The sequence below is a fragment of the Podarcis muralis genome, chromosome 8, assembly GCF_964188315.1.
Source record: "Podarcis muralis chromosome 8, rPodMur119.hap1.1, whole genome shotgun sequence".
Taxonomy (NCBI): Eukaryota; Metazoa; Chordata; class Lepidosauria; order Squamata; family Lacertidae; genus Podarcis; species Podarcis muralis.
The window spans coordinates 38,250,770-38,270,040 of NC_135662.1; the positions used below are offsets into that span (position 1 = coordinate 38,250,770).

The following is a 19,271-nucleotide window of genomic DNA, read 5'->3' on the forward strand; positions in this document are numbered from 1 at the left end:
CATGAGGCCCATCTGCTCTCGAAAAGGAGTGATTGGCTTCAAGCGGGTTGGCATAGATGCCCCTTGTGGTTCACCCCAACTCTATTATTCTATGATTCCTATGAGGCATCCCAAAACAAATCTATATGAATGTTTACTACATTGGGAACAATTCCACATTTAAAAATGTGATTATACACACACACACCCTCAGATGAACAGCAACACATGACACATTACACTGTGCCATTTATTAACAGAAATAAAGACAATATGGAAAAGCCATGTGTGAAAAACTAAGTACATCTTATTATTAAATAGCTTGTAGAACCACATTTAGCAACAATAAGAAGCTATCATTTTCTGTAGGACTTTATCAGTCTCTCACATCACTTCAGTTCTGAAATCAAATATAAACCAACTGAAAATGGCCAAAGACCCAGGCTCAGACGGCATTACACCAGAAATGATAAAAGCACAGGTGGATTGGTGGGCACCTTTCTTAGCCACCCTCTTCATTTACATAGATGACACTGGCCGCATCCCAAGGGAATGGGGAACAGATATAATTGCTCCAATCTATAAAAAGGGCAACAGAGGGGACCCAGCGAATAGGCCGATTAGACTATTAAGTGTGATCAGTAAACTCTACGCAAAGCACCTCCTTAATAAATTTACAGAATGGCTAGAGAATGAAAATATCCTGGCAATAGAACAAGAAGGCTTCAGAACTGGAAGGTCCACGACAGATCACTGCCTAACGCTACAACATCTCATCGACAAATACAAATCAGGAGGGCCGGCCTCACTATACGCTGCCTTCGTTGACCTAAAAGCAGCCTTTGATACAGTCTCCAGAACCAGACTCTGGGACAGACTACAGGGTACCAATATAGATAGAAGGCTCCTGTTCTTAATTCAGGCACTGCACGCAAACACGGCTCTTAGAGTCAGGTGCAGCCACCTAGGACACCTAACGGACCCTATTAAAACCTTCAAAAGTGTCAGGCAAGGGTGCCTATTGGCCCCCCTACTATTTAATTTCTATCTAAATAACTTAGTATCTGCACTCAATGACTCAGAACTCCACCCGCCAAAGCTTGCAAATTGGCATATTTCGGTCCTGCTATATGCCGATGATGCGGTAATTCTATCTAGAACCCCCACTGGACTCAAAAGAGCACTTAGAAAGCTTGCAGCATACTGTGAATCTGAATGTCTCAAAATCAACTATCAAAAGACCAAGATACTCGCTTTTGGGAAAAAGCCAAAGCTTAGAAGCTGGGAACTCCAAGGCCATAAATTAGAACAAGTGACAAACTACAAGTATCTAGGAATGGTGGTACAGGCCTCAGGAACCAACAAACTACACATAAACTCCATCGGGAGTTCAGCGGGGGAAAACGCAAATTGTATTCTTAAATTCTTCAGAGCACAAGGGGGCTCCTTCGTCCCCGCAGTTCTAAAATTATACAAGGCCAAAACTTTGGCACAACTCCTGTATGGTTCCTTTTTGGGTCCGCCTTCCTCTGCTTTCTCCCCCCCTTGAGGGAGTTCAATCTAGACTTCTTAGAGCTCTCCTCCAAGTCCCCAGATGTGTCTCAAACGCATGGGTGAGATTGGAAACGGGGATGATGAGAGTGGAGGCTAGCATCTGCTTAACATCAATCTACAAATGGCTGACATTGAATCTGCTCCCCCGAGGGATAGCCCCACTCATCCTCTGCGACCAATTCCAGTCAGGCTGGCAGACTGCAGTTCTGAACACCCTCCAGAAACTGGGTTTTGCCCCTCAAGCCCTTCTAAGTCTGGGCTTGGGCCAGGCAAAAGCCATGGTCAGGCAAAGAATATTAGATACTGAGAGACAACAGGACTGCGCAAGGTGCCCCAAATATAAAATTGGAGAAATCGAGAGAGATATAGCGGCAGCATATCTCTTCTTTCTCGTATCTAGAAATGCAAGAAGGGCCTTTACACTCGCCCGAAGCGTGGCTCTTCCCTCGCCGGTCCTGGATGGAGCCTTTAGAAAAGTCCCCTATGCTCAGAGACTTTGCACCTGTCCATTGGGAGACATAGGAAGCCCAGAACACTTGTTTTTTAAATGTCCCTTTTACGAAGAGGCATGTAGTAAGTTCATTGATCCTCTTCTGGTGAGGCTCGCCGACCTCCCGCAAAAGCAAAAATTTGACCTTTTGCTGTTAGGCAAAGATCAGAAGAAGACCTGGATGGTCGCCATATTCTGTGTACAAATCTGTAGGCGCAAACCATCGCCCAACTCAAAATAGTCCGGCATGAAAATCCTCAAACTCGGTTCCACGGGTGACTCTGAGTCAACTCCCTGGGATAGTTTATTGTTGCACATTGGTTCTAAATTTATTGTTGTACTTTGTTTTAATTTTCTGTTTTAACCATATTTGCACATCAGTTTCTAATCTTGTGACTGTCCTCCGTTTCAGAGGCTTCTACTCTGCAGCCTCTTATAGTTGTTTTAACTGCGAGTCTTTTAGATCTTACGCTCTTACAGTTGTTTTAACTGCATGTTTTTTATCTGTTTTTAGTTATCTGTTTTAATTATCAGTTTTTATCCATCCATTATCTGTGTTTAATCTTGTATTTTATTCAGATGTTTTATCCTATGCTTGTTTCTTTGTCCTTATCTGCTCCAACATTTATCAGTTAAAAAAAAATCCTAACGGCTTTTTTTTAATATGTTGTTGTTTTTGTTTTCTTTTCTTTTTCTTTTTGTTTTTATCCTGGTCTGTGACCGTAATAAAGTTCATTCATTCACTTCAGTTCATTGAAGTTTGCTGGCATTTGTTTATGCACATCTATCTCAAGGTCTTGTGCAGCATTTCAATTGGGCTGAGGTCTGGACTTTGACTAGGTCATTGATTCTGTTTTTTTCCAGCCATTCTGTGATAGATTTCCTGGTATGCTTGGGATCCTTGTCCTGTTAACAGCATGACCCAATTTTGGCCAAGCTACAGCTGTCGGGCAAATTGCCTCACATTTGACTCTAGAATACTTTGGTATACAGAGGAGTTCATGGTTGACTCAATGACTACAAGGTTCCCAGCTCCTGTGCCTACAAAACAAGCCCAAATCATCACCCCAAGCTGCTTGTGCTGATATGCTGTTTGGTTTTCACCAAAGGTGGTGCTGTGCATTAAGGCCAGACATCTCCACTTTGGTCTCATCTGTCCAAAGGACATTGTTGCAGAAGTCTTGTGGTTTGTTCAGATGCAACTTTGCAAACCTAAGCCGTGCTGCCATGTATTGAATAATAGGATTATTCAGAAGGTATTGAATAATCAGGATCAGGTGCACAACCTTGGGGTCATTTTGAACTCACATCTGTCCATGGATGCACAGGTTAATTCTGGTAGCTAGACTGGTGATAAGGAGTGGCCGCCATATAACACCCAGCCTGGAAGATCTATATTGGCTCCCTGTACATTTCTGAGCACAATTCAAAGTGTTGGTGTTGGTGTTGACCTTTAAAGCCCTGAATGGCCCTGCTACTGTATACCTGAAGAGTGTCTCCACCCTCATCATTCAGCCCACGAACTAAGGTCCAGTTCTGAGGGTCTTCTGGCAGTTCCCTCAATGCAAGAAGTGATGTTACAGGGAACCAGGCAGGCTGCCTTCGAAGTCGGTAGTGGCTCCCACCCTGTGGAACACCCTCTCATCTGATATCAAATAGATAAACAACTACACAACTTTCTGAAGACATCTGAATGCAACCCTGTATCAGGAAGCTTTTAATCGATGATGTGTTGCTGTCTTTTGATTATGTTCTAAGCCACCCCTTCATGGATCACTGCCTTGCCGTGGCGAAGGGGCTTGAATAACTCAGAGAAGCTATGAACTATGCCGTGCAGGGCACCCAAGATGGAGAGGTCATAGTGGAGAGTTTTGACCAAACGTGATCCACCTGGAGCAGGAACCGGCAAGCCACTCCAGTATCCCTACCAAGAAAACTCCATGGACAAAGACAACAGGCATATAAAAGTTATAACGCTGGAAGATGAGCCCCTCAGGTCGGAAGGCGTCCAACATGCTACTGAGGAAGAGCGGAGGACAAGTACAAGTAGATTCAAGTTGGATGTGGTCAAAAATGAGATGGCAAGAATAAATGTTGACATCCTGGGCATCAGTGAACTAAAATGGACGGGAATGGGCGAATTCAGTTCGGATGACCAACATATTTACTACTGTGGGCAAGACTCCTGTAAAAGAGGGGGCTTCTGAGTTAGCGCCATCGGCGAATGGCGGAGTTCCTCTGACTGGAGGAACTGGCTCCGTGGAAACTGGGTCTTCCCACCGCGGTGAAGGTGGGGACCCGCTAGAAATCCCAGGTGGAGGAAGCCTGGGAACGTGGGGTTCGGCAGGGCACCAGGAGCGCCTCCCCTACTCGCGGGGAACCCCATTTTGGGGCTCCGGAGCAAAGTGGGGTGAGCAGCGCGGTGCTGCGAACTGATTGCTACTACCACGGAGTGAAGCCGCACAGCCATCGCCGGAGAGCACTGACTTTTTCCTGTGGACAATTGGACTCTAAACAAGTACCCATGAGTAGAAACAGAAAATTGGATCAAGAAACATATTAATTTGACATCGAAGCGGGAAGGTTCAAAACAGGAAGTCCGCCTTCCGCTTTTTGTAAATAGACTGAAGCAAAACCTTGTAAGCTAATAGCCTGGAATGTCGCTTATAAAGGTCGAAAGACAATACAAAATGCATTTAGAATGAAAAGTAAAACAAATAAGCTAAAGAAATTCCCAGGCGATTGTGTAGTAACATTTAAGGATAGAGAAATGAGGAATCTGATTCTGCATAGGAACAGAGAGAAGAGACTTTACATCGACGGAAACTACATAATCATAGTCAAAGATATTCCAATAAGGCTATTGAAACGAAGAGAGGTCTATAAACCACTGGTGCAACTACTTAAGAAAAACAGGATTGACTTTAGATGGGAATTCCCTGAAGGAGTCTCCTTCTTTTACAAAGGAGTAAAGAGAAGATTAACAAGCTCAGATGAAGTTGGGAAATTTACAAGAAGATATAAAGAACTACAACAAGAAGAGGAAGAGACTAAAGGAGCAGAAGGAGGAGTAAGTGGAGGGAACTCTGAAGTAGGAGTAGAAGAAGAACAGACCGGGAGAGAATCAGAAGAGGAGGAAGAAGAAGAAGAAGGAGAAGGGACAGAAGGTTTATAAAGACTTCAAAGCAAAGAAAACTTTAAATAGTGGTAAAAGGAATGACGTTAAAATTATGGAACTGGAACATCAACGGAATGAATGATAAAAAGAAACGGAATGGAATCGAACATATTCTAAAAAAGAAAAATCTGGACATCATATGCTTGCAAGAAACGCACGTAGCCAAAAAACACAGGAAAATTCTGATCAATAAAAGATTAGGGAACGAATTTATATCCTCAGATAAAGAAAAAAAAGGGGGGTGTTGTCTTATATATTAAAAATAAAATTGAATGTCACCAATTATTTAAGGATGAAGAGGGGAGAATTATTGCGGTTCAAATTAATTGGCAGGGGGAGAAGATGATAGTTGTTGGGATATACGCACCAAATGGGAATAAGACAGAATTTTTCAGCCTGTTGGAGGAGAAGTTATTTGAATACATGGATCAGAAAATTATAATAATGGGAGATCTGAATGGTGTGGTCTCAACAGAAATGGATAGATTAAGGGAAACAAAGACCAAAGATAGGAAATTACCTAAAACGTTTTTTACGTTGACAAAGAACTGCAATTTGGTAGATATTTGGAGGCTGAGACATCCACTGGAGAAGCAGTTTACTTATCACTCTGAACCAAACCAATCGTTTTCTAGAATAGACCAAATATGGGTCTCGAACGAACTAACCCCGAGAGTTCACAAAATAGAAATACAGGCAAAGGTGATTTCAGATCACAACCCAATAGAAATGGAGCTAAAAGGGTTTGAAGAGCGTTCTTTTAGGTGGAGGTTAAATGATAATTTATGGGATGACCAAAAATTTGTGGAGAAAGTACAAAAAAACTTAACTGAATTCTTTAAGAACAATATGGATAAAGGGACAAAAATGAGTGTGGTGTGGGATGCAAGTAAGGCAGTGATGAGGGGCCTCTTGATTCAACAGAATGTTTGGAAAAAAAATAACAAAGAGAAACGGTCAAAAGAGATTCTTAGACAGATTATGGACCACGAACAAAAATTGATTAAAAAACCAAATAATGAGAAGATAAAGCAGGAAATAAAGATCCTACAAACCCAGTTTGTGATGTTGATAAATAAGGAGGTTGAAGGGAACATTAAAAGATTAAGGCAAAAAAAATTTGAGTATGCTAATAAATCTGGAAAGAGGCTCGCCTGGCAGGTTAAGAAAAGAAAGGAAGTAAATACAATTAGTAAAATAGAGGTAAATGGAGAAGAATCAACAGAACCGAAGGAAATCAGGAGAGCTTTCGTGGACTTCTATAAGCAATTGTATAAGAATAAGGAGAGGAATAATAAGAAGAAAATAGAAAGATATTTGAAAGAAAAAGCGGTGAGGAAGATCCCAATAGATCAAAAGGAACAGCTGAATGCCCCAATATATAAAGAAGAGGTAGAAGAAGCCGTAAAAGAGTTAAAAAGAGGGAAAGCACCTGGGCCGGATGGGTTCACTGCCAGTTATTACAAAGAAATGAAAGGCATACTGATAGACCCGCTGACTAAAGTAATGAATAACATCCTAAAAGAGAAGGACATTCCAGGAACATGGAAAGAGGCATTTATTACAATAATACCAAAACAAGATTCGGACCTTACACAAGTTAAGAACTACAGGCCTATCTCGCTATTAAACATAGACTATAAGATTTTCGCGGGAATTTTAGCTAAGAGATTAAAAAAGATATTGATAAAGATTATACACAGAGACCAAGAGGGCTTTTTACCGGGCAGACAGATAAGGAATAATATAAGGAACATAGTTAATGTTATTGAATTTCTGTCCGAAAGATATGATAAACCAGCTAGCTTAATATTCGTGGACGCGGAAAAAGCTTTTGATAATGTAATCTGGGAATTTATGTTAAAAAATTTGGAGGTTATGGAGGTGGGTCAGGATTTCCTCAATGGTATCCAAGCAATCTACACAGAGCAGAAGGCAAGATTGATAGTAAACAATGTCATCACGGAGGAATTAAAAATAGGTAAGGGTACAAGGCAGGGATGCCCACTTTCGCCATTACTATTCATAGTGGTCCTGGAAGTTCTTCTAAATGCAATTAGGCAAAATAAACAAATCAAAGGGGTGACATTAGGGGTAAATGAATATAAAATTAAGGCATATGCAGATGACGTGGTCCTGACTGTGGAAGAACCTACAGATAGTATAAAGGAAATTCTAAATGAAATGGAACAATTCGGCAAATTGGCAGGATTCAGATTGAATAAGAGAAAGACTAAAATGATAGTTAAAAATATGGATAGAGACAAGATGGAACTTTTACAGCAAAGAACAGAGATTGAGGCAGTAAAGAAGATTAAGTATTTAGGAATTTGGCTTTCCAATAAAAACATAGATTTATTTCAACATAATTACATCCCTGTATGGAAAGGTGTAAAAAGAGATTTGGAGTCGTGGGCCAGAATGAAACTATCACTCTGGGGAAGAATAGCAACAGTAAAGATGATGGTGCTTCCCAAGCTGTTATATTTATTCCAAACGATACCCATAATAAAAGGTATAAAAATCTTCAAAGAGTGGCAAAAGGCGATCTCAAGATATGTCTGGGAAGGGAAGAAGCAGAGAATTAAATTTAAGTTTTTGACAGATATAAAAGAAAGAGGTGGCTTCTCCCTACCAGACATGAGACTCTACTACGAGGCAGCATGTTTGTGCTGGATAAAAGAATGGGTAAAGTTGGAGAACAAAGAGTTATTAGATCTTGAAGGGTTTAATAACAGATACGGGTGGCACGCGTACCTATGGAGTGATAAAAAGAAGGTACATAAAGGATTTACAAATCACATCTTCAGAGGTGCTTTAATAGAGGTCTGGGATAGGTACAAAAATATATTAGAGCCCAAAATTCCACATTGGCTGTCCCCACTAGAAATGAGGTGTATCAAGACAATTAACATGAGGGGAAAGTGGGGAAATTATGGAGAAATGGTTGTTAAAGAAGGAGGGAAGTGGAAAATAAAACCCTATGAACAAGTTAAGGCATTAACGTATGATTGGCTAAACTACTTCCAGATAAATGAAATGTTCAAAAAAGAATTGAAGGAAAGGAACTACGAAGAAAAAGAATCAATCTTCCAAAAAGAGATAATAAATAACGAATATAAAAATTTATCAAAAATGTACAAAATACTGTTGGAGTGGCACATGAAAGACGAAGAGGTGAAACCGGTGATGGAAAAATGGGCGAGGGATTTAGGATATAATATCAAACTAGAAGATTGGGAAAGGCTGTGGAAAGAGAACATAAAATTTACGGCTTGTACGTTACTGAGGGAAAACACGATGAAAATGTTTTATAGATGGTACCTGTCTCCCACTAAACTGGCAAAGATGTATAAGGTGGATAACAAATGCTGGAAGTGTAAATCTAAAGAAGGGACATTCTTCCATCAGTGGTGGGAATGTAATAAAGTTAGAAGCTTTTGGGAAGAGGTTTATAATGAGCTGAAAAAGATGCTGAAGTATACCTTCGTGAAAAAACCCGAAGCATTCTTATTAGGTATTATAGGGAAGGATGTCAGGAGAAAAGATTATAAGCTCTTCCAGTATGTGGTGACAGCAGCCAGAGTCGTGTTAGCTCAGAAATGGAAGTCGGAGGATGTCCCATCGGTAGAAGAGTGGAGAGCAAAATTGACAGAATACGCGGAATTGGATAGATTAACAGGGAAAATTAGACATACTAAAGATCAAAAATTTATAAAGGACTGGGAGAAATTTGTGTGTTATCTGGAAAGCAATTATGGTGTAAAAATAACGCTAGTGGGATTTAAAGAGGCTTTGTAAATAAATATTAAATATTGCCTAATAGAGATTGGGAGGAAGGGAAGAACAATCGGCAATATGGAAAAAAGGAAGGAGTGCGTATCAAAAGGACAGCAACGAATGATTGTCAGTAACGCTGAAGGAAGTCTAAAAGGGACACGGGTTGTGTTATAACGGTCTGTTTATGGAGTTCTGTTTTTGTTCGTATGTTGTATTGTGTATATTACTTTTTTCTTTTTTTCCTTTCTTTTGTCTTTTTTAAGAAACTTCAATAAAAATTGGGGAAAAAAATATAAAGGTCGAAATTTCCTTCATTTAGAACCACTAAAACCCCCTTGGAAGCAGGAGAAAAGGGGGGGGGGGGGACTTTGACTGTTTAAGCCTGCAGGAGAGGGAGTAAAGAAAGATAAGTTTCCACCGTCTCAAACCTGGGAACGGGGTGTCAGAGACAGAAATTGTCGGAGATGTTCATTGACTGTGAATGGAACATTTTGACAGATAGCTAAAAAAGAGAAACAAACTGACTCCAATGTTGCCTTTTGCATTTTAAAGAAACAAAGTATTTGAAAAACGAAAGTAATCTTCCTTTGTTGGAATTGCTTTAAAAAGATGGATACAAATAAAAATTGTCTCCTCTAGAGGGAGCTTGTTAAATTGTTGCTGCAGTCCGCTTGGGGACTCTACAGCTGTAAGATTAAGATCGTGGGATCAGTCTTTTGACCTTGGACAAAAATGTGTTGGGAGGAAGTTTTGGTGCTTGCTTTTTGCAAGACAAATGCTCTGTTGGAGCAGATGCATGAGAAGATGGATTTGATGGATGAAAAGTTGGATTTGATGACGGCTGTAGGGAATACTGACACAGAAATCATTCAGGGACCAACTCAGGAACCTGTTTTAACTGGGCAAGTACAAGTGCAGAAGATAATGGACGAGGTTGCGGTAGCACCTCAAGCAATACAAATGGAGAGATCTGAGGCCCCGCAGGAGCATAAGCCGCTGTTTTTGAAGATTGAATTTGGAGTGCGCCAGGGGAAGTCTGGAGCTGAGGAGGCTTTTAATTTCGGAGGGACTTTGAAACATGCTGTTAAATATTTTTTGGATTACGCTGATGACTGCGGGGAGTGGGACTCTGGGGAATGAGCTGGTCAGATGAGGGGAGATAATTTTGGGCTGGAATCCCCCAGAGACCGACTCTTCAATGAGAAAGGAAAGAAATTAAGAAAGAGGCCAACAAAAGACAAGGGAAAGTGCAAGTATAAACAAGAAGAAGAAGATCTGCAGAAGGGGCATGGAAGAGACTTAAGAGCCTCGGACATAAGACTACCAGGTTGATGGACTAGATGGAATGGACAGTAAGGACTGACATAACCCGAGACCAGGAAGAAGAGACGTTGGATGAAGATTGGAAGAAAGTCTATAAAGAAAAATTGTTATATTGGGAATTACTGCAATGCGCTCTACGTGGGGCTACCTTTGAAGGTGACCCGGAAACTACAACTAATCCAGAACGCAGCAGCTAGACTGGTGACTGGGAGCGGCTGCAGAGACCACATAACACCAGTCTTGAAAGACCTACATTGGCTCCCAGTACGTTTCCGAGCACAATTCAAAGTGTTGGTGCTGACCTTTAAAGCCCTAAACGGCCTTGGTCCAGTATATCTGAAGGAGCGTCTCCACCCCCATCGTTCTACCCGGACACTGAGGTCCAGCACCGAGGGCCTTCTGGCGGTTCCCTCACTGCGAGGAGCCAAGTTACAGGGAACCAGGCAGAGGGCCTTCTCGGTAGTGGCACCTTTCCTGTGGAACACCCTCGCACCAGATGTCAAAGAGAACAACAACTACCAGGCTTTTAGAAGACATCTGAAGGCAGCCCTGTTTCGGGAAGCTTTTAATGTTTGATGTATTATAGTATTTTAATATTCTCTTGGAAGCTGCCCAGAGTGGCTGGGGAAGCCCAGCCAGATGGGCGGGTATAAATAATAAATTATTATTATTATTATTATTATTATTATTATTAGTGTAAATTAATGAATATTGGGGGAAATGTTGGAATGAAACTATCTGGCTTTAGTAGAAATGATATAAGGAGTTATGTATAAATAAGTATTAAGTTTTAAGCTTTAAGGTATTTTACGGTAAGATAAGGTTAAATAAATTAAGGCAAATTGAATAACAGAATATGGTGAAAGACGGAAAGGATCTGCTGAGTTAAGTAATAGGTTAGACTGTTAAGATAAATTGTTTAATAAAAATTGAGAAAGATGGAAAGAATTTGCTGAAACAACTAATTAAGCTAGAATACAAAAAGGGAGGTGTGAGGAGGTCAATAAAACAAGCAAATGAAAGGTAAAGATATGGAAAAAGGGATTGGTATATTATTATTTTCTTCTTTTTTTGTTGTGTTGATGTATTGGTTTTTTATGTATTTTTTCCTTTTTTTCTTTTTTATATATTGTGTTGTTGTTTTTTTCTTGTTTTTTCTTCTTTCTTTCTGTAATCTTGAAGCTCTTAATAAATATTATCTCAAAAAAAAAAAAAAAAAATCCCGTAAAAGAAATGGAGTGGCTCTTATAGTCAACAAAAGAGTGGCAAAAGCTGTACTGGGATGCAATCTCAAAAATGATAGAATGATCTCGATACGAATCCAAGGCAGACCTTTTAACATCACAGTAATCCAAGTTTATGCACCAACTACTGGCGCTGAAGATATTGAAATTGACCAATTCTATGAAGACTTACAACACCTTATAGAAATGACACCAAAGAAAGATGTTCTTCTCATTATAGGGGATTGGAATGCTAAAGTAGGGAATCAAAAGATAAACGGAACAACTGGCAAGTTTGGCCTTGGAGATCAAAACGAAGCAGGGCAAAGGCTAATAGAGTTCTGTCAAGAGAACAAGCTGGTCATCACAAACACGCTTTTCCAACAACACAAGAGACGACTCTACACATGGACATCACTAGATGGGCAGCATTGAAATCAGATTGATTATATTCTCTGCAGCCAAAGATGGAGAAGCTTATTACAGTCAGCAAAAACAAGACCTGGAGCTGACTGTGGCTCAGATCATCAGCTTCTTATAGCAAAAATCAGGCTTAAACTGGAGAAAGTAGGAAAAACCACTGGGCCGGTAAGATACAATCTAAATCAAATCCCTTATGAATACACAGTGGAAGTGAGGAACAGGTTTAAGGATCTAGATTTGGTGGGCAGAGTGCCTGAAGAACTATGGATGGAGGCTCGCAACATTATACAGGAAGCAGCAACGAAAACCATCCCAATGAAAAGGAAATGCAAGAAACCAAAGTGGCTGTCCAACGAGGCCTTACAAATAGCTGGAGAGAGAAGGCAAACAAAATGCGAGGGAGATAGTGAAAGATACAGGAAATGGAATGCAGATTTCCACAAAATATCAAGGAGAGACCAGAAGGCCTTCTTAAACGAACAATGCAAAGAAATAGAGGAAAACAACAGAATGGGAAGAACCAGAGATCTGTTCAAGAAAATTGGAGATATGAAAGGAACATTTCGTACAAAGATTACCATAATAAAGGACAAAAGTGGAAAGGACCTAACAGAAGCAGAAGACATCAAGAAGAGGTGGCAAGAATACAAAGAGGAATTATTCCAGAAAGATATGAATGGCTCGTACACGCCAGGTAGTGTGGTTGCTGACCTTGAGCCAGACATCCTGGAGAGTGAAGTCAAATGGGCCTTAGCACAGCTAATAACAAGGCCAGTGGAAGTGATGGCATTCCAGCTGAACTATTTAAAATTTTAAAAGATGATGCTGTTAAGCTGCTACACTCAATATGCCAGCAAGTTTGGAAAACTCAGCGGTGGCCAGAGGATTGGAGAAGATCAGTCTACATCCCAATCCCAAAGAAGGGAAGTGCCAAAGAATGCTCCAACTACCGCACAATTGCACTCATTTCACACACTAGCAAGGTTATGCTTAAAATTCTACAAGAAAGGCTCAAGCAGTATGTGGACCGAGAACTCCCAGAAGTGCAAGCTGGATTTAGAAGAGGCAGAGGAACCAGAGACCAAATTGCAAACATGCACTGGATTATGGAGAAAGCTAGAGAGTTCCAGAAAGACATCTACTTCTGCTTCATTGACTATGCAAAAGCCTTTAACTGTGTCGGCCACAGCAAACTATGGCAAGTTCTTAAAGAAATGGGAGTGCCTTATCACCTCATCTGTCTCCTGAGAAATCTAAGTGGAACAAGAAGCTACAGTTAGAACTGGATATGGAACAACTGATTGGTTCAAAATTGGGAAAGGAGTACGACAAGGCTGTATATTGTCTCCCTGCTTATTTAACTTATATGCAGAATTCATCATGCGAAAGGCTGGGCTGGATGAATCCCTACCCGGAATTAAGATTGCCGGAAGAAATATCAACAACCTCAGATATGCAGATGACACAACCTTGATGGCAGAAAGTGAGGAGGAATTAAAGAAACTTTTAATGAGGGTGAAAGAGGAGAGTGCAATATATGGTCTGAAGATCAACATCAAAAAAACAACAACGAAGAACATGGCCACTGGTCCCATCACCTCCTGGCAAATTGAATGGGAAGAAATGGAGGCAGTGAGAGATTTTACTGTCTTGGGCTCCATGATCACTGCAGATGGTGACAGCAGTCAGAAAATTAAAAGACGCCTACTTCTTGGGAGGAAAGCAATGACAAACCTAGACAGCATCTTAAAAAGCAGAGACACCACCTTGTCAACAAAGGTCCTTATAGTTAAAGCTATGGTTTTCCCATTAGTGATGTATGGAAGTGAGAGCTGGACCATACAGAAGGCTGATCGCCGAAGAATTGATGCTTTTGAATTATGGTGCTGGAGGAGACTCTTGAGAGTCCCATGGACTGCAAGAAGATCAAACCTATCCATTCTTAAGGAAATCAGACCTGAGTGCTCACTGAAAGCTGAAGCTCCAATACTTTGGCCACCTCATGAAAAGAGAAGACTCCCTGGAAAAGACCTTGATGTTGGGAAAGATGGAGAGCAAAAGGAGAAGGGGAGAAGGGGATGACAGAGGACGAGATGGTTGGATAGTGTTCTCGAAGCTACCAGCATGAGTTTGACCAAACTGCGGGAGGCAGTGGAAGACAGGAGTGCCTGGCATGCTCTGGTCCATGGGGTCATGAAGAGTTGGACACAACTAAACGGCTAAACAACAACAACAAAAGCCACCCAGAGTTGCTGGAGCAACCAGGCTTACACTTACACCCACTCCCCCCCCCCCACCCATTTATCCTTTAGCTCCTGAAAGACATAATAATAATAATAATAATAATAATAATAATAATAATAATAATAATAATAATAATAATAATAATAATAATTTATTATTTGTACCCCGCCCATCTGGATGGGTTTCCCCAGCCACTCTGGGCGGCCTCCATAGAAACCAAAGATACAGTAAAATATCACAGATTAAAAACTTCCCTGAACAGGGCTGCCTTAAGATGTCTTCTGAATGTCAGGTAGTTATTTATCGCTTTGACATCTGATGGGAGGGCATTCCACAGGGTGGGCGCCACTACCGAGAAGGCCCTCTGCCTGGTTCCCTGTAGCTTTGCTTCTCGCAATGAGGGAACCGCCAGAAGGCCCTCGGCGCTGGACCTCAGCGTCCGGGCAGAACGATGGGGGTGGAGACGCTCCTTCAGGTATACTGGGCCGAGGCCGTTTAGGGCTTTAAAGGTCAACACCAGCACTTTGAATTGTGCTCGGAAACGTACTGGGAGCCAATGTAGGTCTTTCAAGACCGGTGTTATGTGGTCTCGGCGGCCGCCCCCAGTCACCAGTCTAGCTGCCGCATTCTGGATTAGTTGTAGTTTCCGAGTCACCTTCAAAGGTAGCCCCACGTAGAGCGCATTGCAGTAGTCCAAGCAGGAGATAACTAGAGCATGCACCACTCTGGTGAGACAGTCCGCGGGCAGGTAGGGTCTCAGCCTGCGTACCAGGTGGAGTTGGTAGACAGCTGCCCTGGATACAGAATTGACCTGCGCCTCCATGGACAGCTGTGAGTCCAAAATGACACCCAGGCTGCGCACCTGGTCCTTCAGGGGCATAGTTACCCTATTCAGGACCAGGGAGTCCTCCACACGAGCCCGCCCCCTGTCTCCCAAAAACAGTACTTCTGTCTTGTCAGGATTCAACTTCAATCCATTAGCCGCCATCCATCCTCCAACCGCCTCCAGGCACTCACACAGGAACTTCACTGCCTTCACTGGTTCTGATTTAAAAGAGAGGTAGAGCTGGGTATCATCTGCATATTGGTGGACACCCAGTCCAAACCCCGTGATGATCTCTCCCAGCGGCTTCATATAGATGTTAAAAAGCATGGGGGAGAGGACAGAACCCTGAGGCACCCCACAAGTGAGGGCCCAGGGGTCTGAACACTCATCCCCCACCACCACTTTCTGAACACGGCCCAGGAGGAAGGAGCAAAACCTCTGTATAACAGTGCCCCCAGCTCCCAGCCCCTCTAGACGGTCCAGAAGGATGTTATGGTTGATTGTATCAAAGGCCGCTGAGAGATCCAGCAGAACTAGGAAACAACTCTCACCTTTGTCCCTAGCTCGCCGGAGATCATCAACCAACGCGACCAAGGCAGTTTCAGTCCCATGGTGAGGCCTGAATCCCGATTGGAAGGGATCCAAATGGTCCGCATCCTCCAGGCGTGCCTGGAGTTGTTCAGCAACCACGCACTCAATCACCTTGCCCAAGAATGGAATATTTGAGACTGGGCGATAGTTGGCCATACTGGCCGGGTCTAAAGATGGTTTTTTAAGAAGCGGTTTAACAACCGCCTCTTTCAGCGGATCTGGGAATGTTCCCTCACGGAGGGAAGCATTCATCACCCCGCAGAGCCCATCGCCCAGCCCTTCCCGGCTTGCTTTTATTAGCCAGGATGGGCAAGGATCAAGGAGACAGGTGGTTGGTTTCACGTGTCCAAGCAGCCTGTCCACATCCTCGGGGGTAACAGGTTGAAATTGATTCCATGCAACTTGACCAGACAGAGCTCTAGCACTCTCCCGCCCCAGCTCTGCTCCCACGGTGGTGTCTAGCTCCTTCCGAATATGAGTGATTTTATCTGCAAAAAACTTTGCAAAATCATTGCAGGAGATCTTGGGGTCTTTACAAGGCCCCGGTCGTAAAAGTGGTTCCGTTAAATTGAGAACCACCTGAAAGAGTCTCCTGCTACTATTTTCTGCAGATGCAATAGAGGCGGTGAAGAAAGTCTTCTTCGCCGTCGCTATCGCCACTTGGTAGGCTCGACGTTGAGCTCTAACCTGTGTCCGGTCAGATTCGGAGTGAGTTTTTTGCCACCGATGCTCTAGCCGTCTCAGCGATTGTTTCATCGCCCTCAGCTCCGAAGAAAACCACGGGGCTGTCCGGGCTCCATGCAATCGGAGAGGGCGCTTCGGAGCCAGACAGTCGATAGCCCTGGTTAACTCCGCATTCCAGCGGGCCATCAGGGAATCAGCTGAAAGGCCATCAACATGGGATAAAGCATCCCCTACCACTCTCTGGAAACCATTTGGACTCAAGATGGACTCAAGTTTCCATCTTAGCTGATTTCTTTCTGCCATAGCCTCAGTTATGAATACCAGAGTAGGCTGATCAGGATTTAAGAATTTGTTGGGCATTTGTTCCTGAAGATGATGTGAACAAAGGCCCAAACTTTCGATCTGAAAATAATTGAGTGTATTGGGGAATGTTATTATAGAGAAGAGAGGTAGATATTATTTATGATGCCTGACAGTATTGGTGTCAGGGACTGGAATGAAGAAGCAGAGGGATGGGAGAAATCTCCCCCCCCCCTTCTCGTGGCACTAACAGGGGGGAGAGAGACAGCTTTGAATTGCAGCCAAACTATGAGGGAGAAAACCAGGCAGAGATGGGAGAGCAGCCAATCTATGCAGAATTGGGAGACTTAAGGGGGTGGGGGAGCAGATAGTAGGAGATCCTCCATCCCGTAGGATGCAACGGTCACTGAGGGCACCAGAGCAGCGTACGCAACAATGTTTGGCAATGGAAAGCTTCCGTAGGAGTCGATGCTGCTGTGGGAGGGAAAATGAGGAGTCAAAAGGAATAATTCCATGATGGTGTAAAGACTGGAATTCTTTGTGTTACAGCAGTGACTGAATAAATCATACTTAAAAGCCTTCTTGTTTTCTCCTGGCTCCTTGAAAACATCAGGAAGGGAGGGAGAGATTCCTCAGACCTGACAATTAGAGTCATTTGCAAAGTGCCATGGATGTAGATTGCGCCATGGCAATAATAATTTAGTGCAAGTTTAGTCACAGTATGCTTCTTAGTCTTTACGCGGTTTAATTTATTTAGATTTATATCCTGCTTTTTGACAAAATTCCTCAAAGTGACTGGTTCCTTTTACTAAAATAATGATGCTAGAATAATGGAATCTGCAGAAATATCTACAGAAAATATCCAAGTAAGCAGTCATGGGGAAATCAATCACACTTGTTGCAATTTTTGTGTGGTATTCATTCAGAAGTGGCTCCATTCTTGTCATCCTGATAGCATCATTGATTGAAGTTCTCACTGCCCACATAGTGAGAGTTTCCACAATCCAGGGTGGATATCACCTTAATGGGGTGTGTCACCCCATTTCAAAACCACGCCAGCTTAGTTGGAGGTGTGGGTGTACCTAGCCATTAAGGAGGCATAGCAACTGCAGAACACATTTTCTTACATGCCACTGTATGGCACAGTGATGAATGACAGCAGTAGCTGGAGGTAGAGGGGGAAAGGCAAGTTGGGAATGAGGTCAGCACAGTATACGCAGACAAGAAGGACTGGCTCCATCAATGTGTTTGTTGTTTTTTTAAAAAAATGATATTTATTAAGATTTTACAGACAAAAAAGAGTTACAAAATTAAAAAAGAGCAAGTAAAAAAGTAACAAGAAAAAAGAAAATAAAAGGTACAAAAATACAAAAGAAAAAATACAAAATACATAAAAAGTAAAAAAAAACAATTAAAAACAAATCAGTATTTTCATGTCTTATATTTCATTTACTTGTTTCCTGACCTCCTCACACCTCCCTTTTTTGTATTCCAGTTCACATGGTTAATTCAGCAAATCCTTTCCCTCTTTGTTTTTATCTTAATTCTATATCTTAGCATATTATAACTTCATATTTTCATCTAATTATCAATCCATTTTTACGTATTCTTTTTAACCTTGTTGCTAAAGCCGTTTCATTTCAATCCAACATCATTTTAACATTCATTAATTTTACAATATTTCTGCAAATAGTCTTTAAATTTCTTCCAATCTTCTTCCACCAACTCTTCTCCCTGGTCTCGGATTCTACCAGACATTTCCGCCAATTCCATATAGTCTATCACTTTCATCTGCCATTCTTCCATGGTGGGTAAATCTTGTGTCTTCCAATACTTTGCGATAAGTATTCTTGCTGCTGTTGTAGCATACATAAAGAAAGTTCTATCCTTCTTTAACACCAATTGGCCGACCATGCCCAGGAGAAAGGCCTCTGGTTTCTTCAAGAAGGTATATTTAAATACCTTTTTCAATTCATTATAGATCATCTCCCAGAAGGCCTTAATCCTTGGGCACGTCCACCAAAGGTGAAAAAATGTACCTTCCTTTTCTTTACATTTCCAACACTTATTATCGGGCAAGTGATATACTTTTGCAAGCTTGACTGGTGTTTTTTTTTGTTTGTCCAAATTGTAAACCTCCCTTATTTGATAGTAATGAAGCCAATCTCACACTCTGTCTTTTAATTTCTCAAAACTCTGCAATTTCAATTTGTCACCCTCCTGTTCCAAAATCTACCAATATTTTGGCCATTTGGCCTCCATATTGAGTTTTTTCTGAGCCTTCGCCTCCATCGGTGATAGCCACCTTGGGTTTTTATTTTCAAGTAAGTCTTTATATCTTATCCAGACATTAAACAATGCTCTTCTTTTTTTAAAAAATAATTTATTAGAATTTCGAATAATACAAAAAAGAAAAAGAAAAAAGAAAAAAGAAAAAAGAAAACGAACACTCATTGCATCCCACATTTTCAATACCTTCTTTCCAGAACTTCCCCTCACCTCCCCTTCTTGTATTCCATGTCCAAATGTTTATCCAACAAGTTCTTATCCCAAAGTTTTTAACCTTGATTTGTTATTACATTTAGTTCAATTTATATATCAACTTTTAACTTATATACATCAATCAATTAGCTTAAAGATTTTTTCCTGAGATCGACCCAGTTTCCCTTCAACGGA

At 41.7% G+C, this 19,271-nt stretch overlaps 1 protein-coding gene across 1 annotated transcript in view; it reads right to left on the reverse strand.

Annotated features, from left to right (window-relative positions):
- The window catches only part of XKR4 (XK related 4), a 354,573-nt gene that overhangs the window by 21,555 nt on the left and 313,747 nt on the right, over positions 1-19,271 (reverse strand). The window lies entirely within an intron of this gene.